The sequence below is a fragment of the Miniopterus natalensis genome, chromosome 8 (genome assembly GCF_054644295.1).
Source record: "Miniopterus natalensis isolate mMinNat1 chromosome 8, mMinNat1.hap1, whole genome shotgun sequence".
Classification (NCBI taxonomy): Eukaryota; Metazoa; Chordata; class Mammalia; order Chiroptera; family Miniopteridae; genus Miniopterus; species Miniopterus natalensis.
This window is the reverse complement of record NC_142088.1, coordinates 50,632,874-50,645,632: the sequence shown is the minus strand read 5'-3', so window position 1 is coordinate 50,645,632 and position 12,759 is coordinate 50,632,874.

Here is a 12,759-nt window from a genome sequence, read left to right as displayed (position 1 = left end):
CTCCGATGGTTCAGATACAAAATTAGTGCCAAAGAGATGATAGAGGATAGATAGATGATGATGATAGATGATAGATAGAAAGATAGATAGATAGATAGATAGATAGATAGATAGATAGATAGATAGATGATAGATAGATAGATAGATAGATAGATAGATAGATAGATAGATAGATGATAGATAGATAGAGATAGATGGATGATAAATAAGGGGAGTTCATATAGGATAAAATGTTAACAATAGATTACTCTGATAAAGTGCACACATATCTTCTTTGTGCTATTTTTATTTTTATAAGACTTTTTAAATTTTGAAATCATTTCTAAATAAAGGGTTGAAAATAAAAACATCTATAGGCCAGAGACTAAGAATATACTGTTGCTTCTCAAATGTTAACACATCACATCCAGAATATTACTGGCCCAAATCTGATACTACTTTATTTTTTCATAATTATTTAAAATAGATTATATATTTATATGATTAAAAAATCTGAACACTATAAAAAGGTAGATCCTGAGAAATATCACTCTGCCCATCCCCATCCACTCAGTTGCCTCTCACACCCTGCAGGTAGCCATATGTATGGTTTCTAATGTACCTTTTCAGTGGTTATGCAGATATGAGTCTATATTATTTCCCCTTCCTCACGCTAAGTGGGGTCTGCTGCACACACCATTCTGTGCTTTACTGTGGTCACACAGCAATATATCATATAGATCTCTCCATTCTGATATCACTTTAAGATGCTCTCTCTGTTTGTAAAGAAATGGGTACAATAGATGCTTCCTTTAGTGATACAAAATGTGCACCCAACCCTACTACTTGACTGGGGGTGAAATTAAATGTGCTTTGAATTTACATTTTACAAATAACTAGAAAAGACAACTTCTAAGGATGTCAAAAGTCAAATTCAAAATGCCTAGACACTTTCTTAAATATTCTGACCAGCTTTGAACATCAAGGAGCAATAAAATCTCAAATAATTGTACATAACATTTTCTTGAAAGAACACTAAGATGACTGACCAGAGCTTACTGACATTTCCACTGTTCCTTTTTTAAGTGCCTCACTCCGGGAGTTTTCAGACTATATTTGCTTTGTGTTTCTGCTCTTTACTATACATGGCTGTAGCACAGACCGTCAGGGGAGATGAAGTGTATAAAAGAAAGCTCCTGAATTTTTAAAATATTATGACCAAATGAAATACGTTTTTCTTTTCTGCCTGCAATGCCATTCAGTTCAGTTCAACAGACGTTTACCTGGCCTTGTGCAAACCACTGAGCTTTAAAAGCTGGATAAGAAATTGGTCCTGGCCTCAGGATGCTCACAAGTACTGTACAGTCATGGGCCTCTCAACAACAGGGGCGTGTTCTGAGAAATGCGTCATTAGGCAATTTTGTCATTGTGTGAACATTATAGAGCGCACTTACACAAACCTAGATGTGTGGCCTACTGCACACCTAGGTTGTATTGTTAGCCTGTTGCTCCTAGGCTGCAAGCCTGTGCAACATGTTACTGTATTAACACTGTGGGCAAAAGTAACACAACAGTGAGTATTTGTGTATCTAAACATATCTAATCATTTATTGTACTGAGTGTACAATAAAAATGTGGCATAAAAGATAAAAATGGTACAGCTGTGCAGAGCACTTACCATGAATGGAGCCTGTAGGACTAGAAATTACTCTTGGTGAGTCAGTGAGTGAGTGGTGAGTAAATGTGAAGGACTAGGGCGGTGATTTTGAACAAAAATGTTTAAAACATGCACTATCTTACTATTTAGTCAGGGACACTGACCTCTTTTCTCTTAGGTTGTCAAATTTAAAAAATGACAACAGCCAACACAGCAGTAGCCGTCCAGCGTGACTGAATCAAAATTATACCCATTTTTTTCAGATCGGCAAAAAATACATTTTTTGGTGTGCCGCAGAATTTTAGTAATTAGTTTATGTGTGCTATGAGATGAAAAAGCTTGAAAATCGCTGGCCTGGGGCATTATTGTACACTACTGTAGATTTTATAAACACTGTACACTTAGGCTACACTAAATATATAAAACAACATGAGATTAAGTCAAGCGCAAGAGAAAACCATGCAATCAAGAGACACGGTAAAGAGGGGATGTAGGAGGCTGCTGCCGGCGTAACAGGGGATACTGTTTGACAGCAAACTTTTTTTAAGTAGAAAAAATACACTCAAAAATAATGATAAAATGTATAATGTAGTAAATACATAAGCCAGTAACATAGTTGCTTATTACCATTATCAAGTATTACGTATTGTACATACTTGTATTTGCTGTGCTTTTCTACAATGGGCAGCGCAGGCTTGGTAACACCAGCGTCACCACAAACAAAGGAGCTGTGTACCTTGCAAGGTTATGTAGGAATTCTCAGCTCCATTACAACCTACAGGACCACCATCACCATGAGGCCCGTGATGGGCTGGACTGTCACTATGCAGCGCATGACCGTAATGTCTCTTTCATGTGAAAATTGTTAGGCTCTATGCACGGGCACTATACACACTACAGGAGCTCGAAAGGACACCTAGCCCTGCCCCGTGAGAGCAAACGATCTAAATTGTAAAGATGAGTAAAAGCTAATCAGAGATAGAAGGATGGGGGCAGCAGAGGTGAAGGCCATGAAGTTTCCCGAAGACATAGGTGGGGAAATGGCAAACGGCTCAGTGTCGTTAGAGTTCAAGACACTAAACAGTAAACAACAGAAGTTGTAGCTGGAAGGGTGATCTGTGCATGGCCTGCCGAGGAGCTGGGACTTGACCCTAGGCAGTTGTTAAAGGAAGGCGCTTGGACAGGTTTGCCTTTAAGAAGGCTCGTCTTGGCTTTGATGTGGCAGATGAATTTGAGAAAGAGATCAGTCCATAGGCAGAGAGCCATAGGGATGGAAGAAGGAAGCAGATTTTAAAAGTTTGGGCAGCAAACAGTGCAAGGTTTGAAAATCATTGGCTGTGGGAGGGAGAAGATCAGGAAGACCTTGGAGTTCTAACTTGTGTGACTCAGGGATGGTGGTTCCACTGAATGATACAGGGAAACAGAGAAGGAGGGAGGCAATGATGAGTTCTGGTGGGGTCATGTTGAATTTGAGGCTAGCAGGCAGATGCAGCTGTGACTCTGATGATCAGAGGAGAGTTCTGGTATTAGAGATATAGACTTAGCATTGTGTTAGTTTCCTGAGGCTGCTATAACAAATGACTCCCCAAAAGTGGCTTAAGAACACACACAAATTTATTCTCTTACGGTTCTGGATCTCAGACCTCTGAAATCCATCTCACTGAGCTAAAAATCAAGGTGGCAGCAGGACTGCTTTCCTCTAGAGGCTCTAGGGGAGAGCCTTTCCTTACCTTTTCCTGCTTCTAGAGGTCCCCTATATTCCTTGGTTCATGGCTCACCCTTCATCTTCAAAGCCAGCATTGTAGAATCTTGCCTCCTTTTGAACACTTATGATTACATTGGATTCACACAGATGATCCAGAATAATCTCCCCATCTCAAGAGCCTTAATTTAAGCACATCTGCAAAGTCCCTTTTGTCAAATAAGGTAGCACTCACAGGTCCCAAAGATTAGAACCCGAATATATTTGGGGGCCATTATTCAGCCTACTATGTTGTTGTTTGCATGACGTTAGAGTAAATACAATCAAGGGGGTGCACGTGTATGGCGACAAGAGCATTAGATCAAGAGCAGAACACGGGAACACCACAGTTAAGGGAGTAAGTGGTGGAAGAAGGAGCCCAAAGGAGATGAAGGGGAGAACCAGTCAAGAGCTGGTGTCACAGGCTGGAGCGTAGACAGTCACAGGGAGGAAGGAGTGGTCAACAGACGAAGTCTGGTAAACCATCTGGAGGTCCTGGGCACCATTTCCACGGCAGCATCAGTGTGGTAGAGGGGTAGAAAACACGTGGCAGTGGATAGCAGTACTGGGCAGAGGACGGGTGGAGCCCCCTTTCAACAAGCTGGTTAAGTAAAGAAGAAAAGAGATGTAATGGCAACTTGGAAAAAATGCAAACACAAGGGAAGTTATTTTGTTCAATTCTGCTTTGTTTCTAAGAAGGTGTGAATCTCTGGTGCACTTGTAGGCTGTCTAGAAAGAGCCCACAGAGGGGAGCGGCTAAAGATTTATGCAGGAGAGGGAATACCTCATAGAAGAAGGTTCCCAGATAGGCCGGCGGATGTGAATTCCAGGAGCAAAGATAAACAAAATTTGAAATAGTCCTGTCCTTTGGTCCAGCTGGGAGTGGAGGAACTGAGCAAAAAAGAGAAGGGAAAAGAGAGAGAGAGAGAGAGAGAGGGAGGGAGGGAGGGAGGGAGGGAGGGAGGGAGGGAGGGAGGGGGAACTCAGGGGCATGGACAAGAGCGTGGCCATTGTGGGGGTGGGGGATGGTGGAGGTGGTAGAGGGCTTAGGGGGAAAGGGGTGATGGGAAATTTTAAATTTCATTTAATTAAAAAGTTGGGGGGGGAAATCTTACCAAAAAAAATCTTTAAAAATGCTCACATAAGAGAGAAAAAAATGTACACGATTCTTCAAATGCAAATAGATGCATACGAGAGTGTTCAAGGCAGTGTTGCTTACAATAGGGGAAATTTGAAACAACTTACATGTCTATCAGCAAAGGATTAGTTAATGTCTGGAGTTGAGAAAGCTTTTAAATCTTGGAGTGGAAAGATTATTCTATACATAATATGTTTCCAGACATCAAAAAAGAAGGTGTTACAGAACTGATGACAAAGCATACAGCTTCTGAACGCTCCATAAACAAGTAAAGACTGAAACAAACAACAGCCATTCAAGTCTACCTAATATATAAAGAATCACTTCAAATTTATTTTTAAACAGCAACCCAGCAGAAAAATGGACAAAATCTTTAAAATCGGACATTTCATAGGAAACAAAAATCAAATAGCTGATAATAAAAACACTTTTAATGATCAGTATCATTAGGGATAAGAGATATGCAATGAGATATCGTTATTTTACCTACAAGTGCAACAAAAATTAGAAAGATTGATATCTGTTGGTAAGATTATGAAGAAAAAGACACTCTCAAACATGGTTGGTAGTATTTAAATACATACAAAGTTTTAGAGAGCAATTTGGAAGTATCTATCAACATTTTTAATGTACCTGACTTTTGACTCAGCAATTCCACTTCTAAGAATTTTTCTTATAGAAATACCTCTACACATACACTAGAAATGATAAATAAGTGTCTATTTTACTGAGTCATACTTTTATACTTGCCTGGAATGGTGAAATTGGACATGACCTGAATGTCCATTAAGAGAAGAACAGTTAATTACCTTATGTAGCAAGTATATAATGGAATAGTGGGACGCTATTAAAAAGAATTAACGGGCCTGTGTGGCTCAGTGGTTGAGCGTCGACCCATGAACCTGGAGGTCACTGTTTGATTCCCAGTCAGGGTGTATGCCCAGGTTTCAGGCTCAGTCCCTAATGGGGGAGGTGCAGGAGGCAGCAGATCAATGATTCTCTCTCATCCTTGATGTTTCTATTTCTCTCTCCCTCTCCCTTCCTCTCTCTGAAATCAGTTAAAAAGAAAAAGAAAGAATCAGATCTATATATAATAAATTATATAAAGTAGGTTTATAATGTTTAAGTAAACAACAAAATATATAGCTAAATTCCAGGTATAGCATGATCCCATTCTTGGAAACAAAAGCTATTTCTACAAACTAGACAAAATAAGAATTCAATAATACACACATCACTGTGGATGACTCTCAGAGGCATTATACTAAGTGAAAGAAGCTAGGCTGCATACTGTGTGATTCCATTTATTAGACGCCCTGGAAAAAGCAAAAGTATAGAAACAGAAAACAGGTTGCCAGGGCTGGGGGTCAGGGAAAAGGTCACTCTAAAAAGCACAAATGAAGGGTTCCATGGCAATAGAAATGTTATATATCTCAGTTGTAGTGTTGGTTCCCCACTATATGCATTTGTATGTGAATTTTACTTCAATGTGTCTGACTTTCTTAAACGTTCATAAAGATTCACAGTAAACTGTTAATAATAGTTATCTTGGAGAATGGGAGTGGGGGAGTATACGTCTATATAATTTGGGTTATTTTTAGTAAGCATACTCTACTTTTGTAATTTTTGAAAAGGTTTGATAGGTATGACAGTCTCAAACAATGGAACAATATATATAGATGTAGATCTACTTCTAATGACTATTCACAATCACTGTGAAACAGAAGAAACAAACTGTACAACAATATACAACCACAGTTTGGGAAAAATACAATAAAATTATGGGTATTCATATATGTTTAGGTATGTATGTGCTTGTCTCTGTGTATGAGTGTGTGTGCATGTGTGCAAACCAGAAGGATATCTGCCAATTAGTTAAAGGTAATTTAACAGCATTTACTTTTGGGGAGTGGTATCACTGTGGGTTTGTGGAAAGAATTACTTTTATTTTTAACTTTGGTTAAATGGTTATGAGTGTATATCATTTCTACAATTATAAAAAGCATTGTTTTAAAACTGCATAATTGAAGAGGTTGCTTTAACCAAACTTGTTCATCCTCTCAGAGTGGAGACAAGATCTGTACAGAGGTAGAAAACTTTATAGGTTGGACAATAGATAAAAAAGTAAGTAATTTTGGCCTCAGCTTTCTCAGTAAAATAGGTCACCTGGTGAGAGTGTGGGGAATGGGTGTTGGGGAATTTCAAGAAGGTACAAAAATCTAGAATAACTTATAAGAGGTATGACAAGGAAGGACATTGAGGTTATCTGAAAAATGCTATCAAGGATAGAGGTTACAAATGCCCTCAGAAGCTGGGCCCTGAGGCAGTTGTGAGATGCAGGCCAGGGGGGCTTCAGCAAATTGGGGCAGGCAGGGTTATCTAGCGTGGCTCCTGGTGACTACCACAGCCCAGTGTCACCATGACTCCCAGAGAAGGCAAAAGTGCAGCTTTTTAGATGAAATCGTCCCATTGAAAATATTGGCAATAATTAAGTGTTTCAAATGCTGTCCAGGCCAAAACAAAACCTAACAGCCCATAGCTTAGCTAGTGAGGGGGGGAGTAATACGGGGGGGGTTTTCTAGTATTACCCTAGGTATTTTTTTATTCTCCTATTTTTACAGCCCAACACCTTTTTTTTTTAATTAAAAATTTTTAATGTTTTCTATTGTTGACATAATTGCAGGTGTCCCTCCTTTCCCCCCCTTTGCTCACCTCCACTCACCCCCTTCCTCCCCCTCCGTTGGCCTTCATCACACTATCGTCCGTGTCTACCGGTTATACGTACATGTTCTTTAGCTAATCTCTTTAGCCCAACACCTTTCAACTCACTTATACTTGTTTCAGAGAGAGGTAAGATACATTTCAGAGCAACAATCAAATACATTCATTACTCAGCTGTATTGCTCAAAACATACCTTTTTAAAATAATAGTTTTGAAATTCAAGCTTTCAGTGCCAAAAGCCAGGTTCTTGAGAGAGAAAGGGGTTTTTTGTATTCTAAAAACTTCCTCTTAGATATTTAGAGCAGGCACCTGGCTCTCTCAGGCCCATAGGAGAAGGAATTCTGCAAGATGTAGGAAAGAGAGCTTGGCCACTTGGTGGGTGAGGTAAGGAGGTACCGGTTGGGGCACTTATGACCTGCTTTCCTCCTGAATGCCTGGGAGGAGGCCACATCTTCCAAGCCCCTTGCCAGCATTCGAGTAACAACCTCAGTAGGGCAAATCCAGACAGAAAGAGGGCCCAGCTCCCTCTCCTTTGATAAGCCTCACTGACTCCCAAGAGGCCTGGATGGTACTAGAATTTCCCACAGGCCTCAGAGCAGATGGAGAAGGTGAGCTAAGAAGGCTGGCCTGCAAGCCAACGGGGCACCGTGGAGAGCAATGAAACACCCCCCCTCCCAGGGCTTCAGAAGGTTCTGTCCAGAGCACAGTAGACCTCAGGTTACCAAATGTAACCGGTTAGCCACACATTTCCACAGCTGGACCTTCATCTAATGAGCCCCATAGGCATGTTATATTGAGTCATATGTTTACACGGAATACTAACCCGATGACGCACTGATTAATAGCATTGATTATTTTCTCATGTTTGTCAGATTTTAGCTAAAATTAGGGTCAGTGCACGATATTAACTCTGTACTGTGCTCCTTACTTTGTTTCCTGTGAAACACACCTAGAAACTTCTTCCCAGTTTTTCAGACGATGAAAGGAAACATATTATCCTTTTTTAAATTTTGTTTTTAAGCAGTTGAAGATGGGCCTAAGCTACCAGGGTAACCTGTTCTGTGCATTTTTATTTGACATCCAAAATGAGGTCACAGAGAAAACTTTTCATTCAACATAAATGCCTCTTTTCTTTAAGTCTCCAGAGAAAATTCCTTCCCAGGAATGATTTTTTTTAACTTGTTTTCATTTTCCCTGTGCCAGACTAAGTATTCCTGAGAGAAAGCAGACCTTCTCAGTAAATCCAGACTCGGTGCCATAGTACGCAATTCTGAGTGAATTCACATTTTTCCTACTGAGATAGTAGAAAACAGGCTATAAGGGAATCCGAGTTGACTCCTAGTTAATCTTTTGTTTTTACAACACATTGGCCTGTCTTTTCTCTTTAATGATTTAAGTATCTGATATTAAGCTTTCTGGTCAAATAAACCAAAAGCCTGGCTTAATTAAAGTTTGCAGCTAAGTATTTATCTGCAGCCTGAAGAAAGAGGGAGAAGCGACGCTGGTTGTGGTGGGATGCATTTCTGCACACTAGTGAGACGCTGTGGGACATGGTGAAGTCACTGCTGCCACTTTAAATGCTCAGGTCTGTCCAGTGAAGGAGGTTCTTTTTGTTTTCCCAACAAGGTCCACTTATGTTCTCTAATTTTTATTTTACTTTGCTATTGGAGACTTCTGCAAGATCTGAGGCTGCACAGGGTCTAGTCTAGGAATTTGTAGGGTGAGGGAAGTCCTTGTGCAAATGGAAGCAAGCAGTTTGACATCCTTGATGCAAGAGAGTAAGTGCTCAGTTATCCCTGTAGAGATGGGGGAGATTTAGGGAGGGAGGCCACAGGCGATACAGAAATCCTTTATATTCTCTTTGGACTCTTGTGATGTGCGTACATCTATATCACACAGCAGTGTGCTGACTGCGACGCCCAGGTCTGGTAGGAGAGACTGCCAGGCCTGCTTTCCCTACCTCCCAGTCTCCAAAACTGGCGGGAAGGGTGTGTGGTGGCGCAGAGGCTCTTCAGGAAAAATTCTGAGAACCACTAGGGTCTCCTGACTAGGCAGGTTTGTATTATACTTTCAACCAGGCACATTATTTTTCTATTGCTTTTGTATCAAGTTACCACAAAATGTAGTGGCTTTAAAAAACACACACACTCAGATCAGCTATCTCACACTCCTGGAGATCGGTCATCTGAAATGGGTCTCGTGACCGAAATCAAGGTGTCTGCAGGCCTGTGCTTTTCTCCAGAGGCTCTAGAGGGGAATCCGTTTTCTTGCCTCTTTTAGCTTCTAGAGGTCACCTGAACCCCCCATCCTGAAAACACACACCTCACTCCAACTTTTCCACTTCTGTCATCCCATCTCCTCTTTCTGACTTGGACCCGGTTGCCTCCCTTTTATAAGGAACCTCGTGAATGCATTGGCCCAATAATCCTGGTTAATTTTTGCATCTCAAGATGTTAAATGAATCACATCGGCAAAGTGCCTTTTGCCTTGTAAAGTGGTATAGTCACAGGTTTCAGGTTTGAGGACGTGGTCAGCCTCCCACACAGGACTGGCCATGTTTCCTCAAACCCGGGGCTAACCTTGGTCTCCCGTCACCACAGTGGGTCTGCAACACCCCTGTCAGGGCACCTTCTGCTTGATCCCTAACTCCCTCCACGGCCTGCTCCTATTTTAATTCTTCCCAGCAGCCAGGACATAGTTGAACAGCCATGGAGAGGAGCTATCAGCCACTGCGAAGAACCCACAAAATCATTTTAACCCACATGAAACAATATGGTGAATGAGCATGGGTTATGATATAATCAAAATATACTTTTCTGTTTGCCTTCTACTGTCCTGTAAAACTTTGTTGAGGGAAGGAGTGATCCTGTCCTTGCCACATCCCAAAGGGGGCACTGTTAGCATCTCAAACAGGACAATTTTTAGGACATTTTGCATCCCAGGCCCTTGCTCTCTAAATGCTAGTATCACCCTCCCCACTAATCACTGTGACAATCGAAACCCTCCCACACATTTCCTAATGCTCCCAAGGGAGGGACAGCTAGGGCAGGCCCTGACTTCTCTGTCCACTCTCAGGCCCTCGGGGGGTAATTGTTTTATGGTCCTTTTAGGTCACACACACAGTAGAGACTATCAGTAATTGGGATGCCTGATTCAATGCAAAAACCAGAACTCTGGTGGATTTCGAGCTGCTGGGGAATTCTGCAATACAGGAGGGCACTGCGGTCAACTCTCCGCCATTCCACTCAGGGCCCCAGCTTGCTCGCTGAGTGGGGAAGGCCCCGGGAGAAAGGGTCAGAGACATTTCCAAGTCTCTTGCTGATGGCTTGATGACAACTGAGTTTTCCTTTTGAGAGACTTCTGTGGTTTTTTCCCAGAGTTTCCCTTTTGGTAATATCTGGTACAACTCTCCAAAAGTACAGAATACATTCCATTCTCAAGGCAACACCCCCTCAATCCCTCAATCCCTGGTTCTCTGGCAGCACCCCTGTCCCAACCAGGACTCCCCTCCCTTGGGGCCAGGGGTGAAGATTCAGGGAACTGCTTTTTCTTTAAGTATATGGTGACTGGAACCTCCTTTTGCATTGTGACTTCTATGGAATCTTGGTACCTATTTGAAACTTCCATTTTAACATCTAATTGTGGTCAGGAATTAAGAAAATAATTTCAAAACAAACAATTTAGAGCCGAATTCTTAATGGTGGAGAACCTCTGGGTCTCTGAGTTTCTACAACTTTGTAAAGTACATACAATTCATTTTTATAATCTAATACCTTTTGAAGCTGAAATTTGAAGATAGTACTTTTGTCTGGAAGAGCGTTTAGGAAGGATTTTTTTTCCCCCCTCCCATTAAAACTCTTTTCTTGTCCTTTCTAATTCTTGAACTCTTAACCCCACTGCTTTATATCCCAGTTCCTTCCAAGAGGAGGCTTAGGGACCCATCGATAACTTCTCATCTGTGTCCTTTTTGACGTTAAGGAATATCTGGAACTCACAGGAGTGACTTTCTCAAATATGATGAAGATGTAAAGACCTGTTTCACAATAACAACTACCACAGGTAGCACTTCACAGGTCACAAAGTACCTGCACGGTTTTTCCCTTTGGTCCTTATGAGGCCAGGATAAAGCAAGTCCCATTTCACAGATGAAGTAAGTGAAGCCTACAAAGAAAAGGAAGGGACGCTAACATTCAGTGAGTGCAGTTATGTGCTGGGTAGGTTTTTATACATTTATCATTTCATTTAATGTCCATAGGGAATATACAAGGTAGGTATTATTATCACCCCCAGGAAATCTAAGAAAGATTAAATAATTTACCCAAAGTCACACAGCCAGTAACTATGCTGTACCATTCAATTAGTCTCTCTTGAACTAGAACGTGATCAATTACACATAAAATTGCTTTGATGTTCACCCCATACCAGAAAAAAAGGGGTGTTTTATTGAATTTTAATGCCAGCAGAAGACCAGATGGCTAGAAAGAGTAGACTTTAATGGTTCACAATCTTGGTATTTAAGAGTGGGTGAAAAGGAACGTGAATTTGAGGAAATAGTGCAAGGCTTCGTGAGTCTTTGTGAAGTGATTACTTTGAGACCACAGTCAAGCCAAAATAAACACTGAATCACTTCAAGTGAGGCAAACACTATCCAGTCTCTACCTTGCTCATTAGGAGCCCAGAGCCTAGAGCTCAGGGGGCTGGCGGTGGGAGGGGAAATCCTGGAGGGAGCACTCCCGTAAACATTTCCAGGACCTCCCTCACCCTTTGTCAGCTCCACATTAAACAGCTTCCTCGGGCGAAGGGGCCCCTTCTTTTGCAGACCTCCCGCTGGGCAGGGCCTCCTACCCACCATTTCTCTCTTTACCTATCATTTCAGAAAAGCCCTGTGGCTCCCTTCGTTACAGAGTTCTGTTCTGCCCTGAGCAGCCAGGTTTTCCCAGCCCCTTGTCCCCGGAGGTTTCATGGCCTTTGCCCTCTCTTCCATCCGCTGTGACACTCCATCACGCCTGGTACTCCTGGTCGTCACTATGCACATCCAAATATGGCTACAATCAAGCCTTTAGAAATGATCGAACTGTGGCAAAGAAGTGTGTTATGCAAGCTCAGATGATGATGTTTTGCTGGATACAAGAGATTCTTAAGAGAATAAAAAGTATAAATATTTCGCAGTGGTGATACAACTACCCGGCAGTGGCAGCCACAGTAGTAGAGACTGGTCAGCGCTGTTCAGAGGGCCCTATCCAAGAAGGTGATGTGCTTATTATACATAATTAATGGGGGAGAATTAAGAAACGAGCAAAGCAAGTCTGAAATCTGAACAGCTCCCCAGAAGGAAACCTCTCTTCACTGATCTCCGTAACCTCACTTCAAAGCACTTTATGGCGTCAATAATTCTATACGCGCACAGTGGACTTCTTGCCTTCAGAACAGCGGAGGATGGCGTCAGGCACCCTGCGAGTCGTGGTGAGAACTCGTGCCCCGCAGCCGTTCTCCATCAAAGCGGTTAAAGCTCAGATGGCATG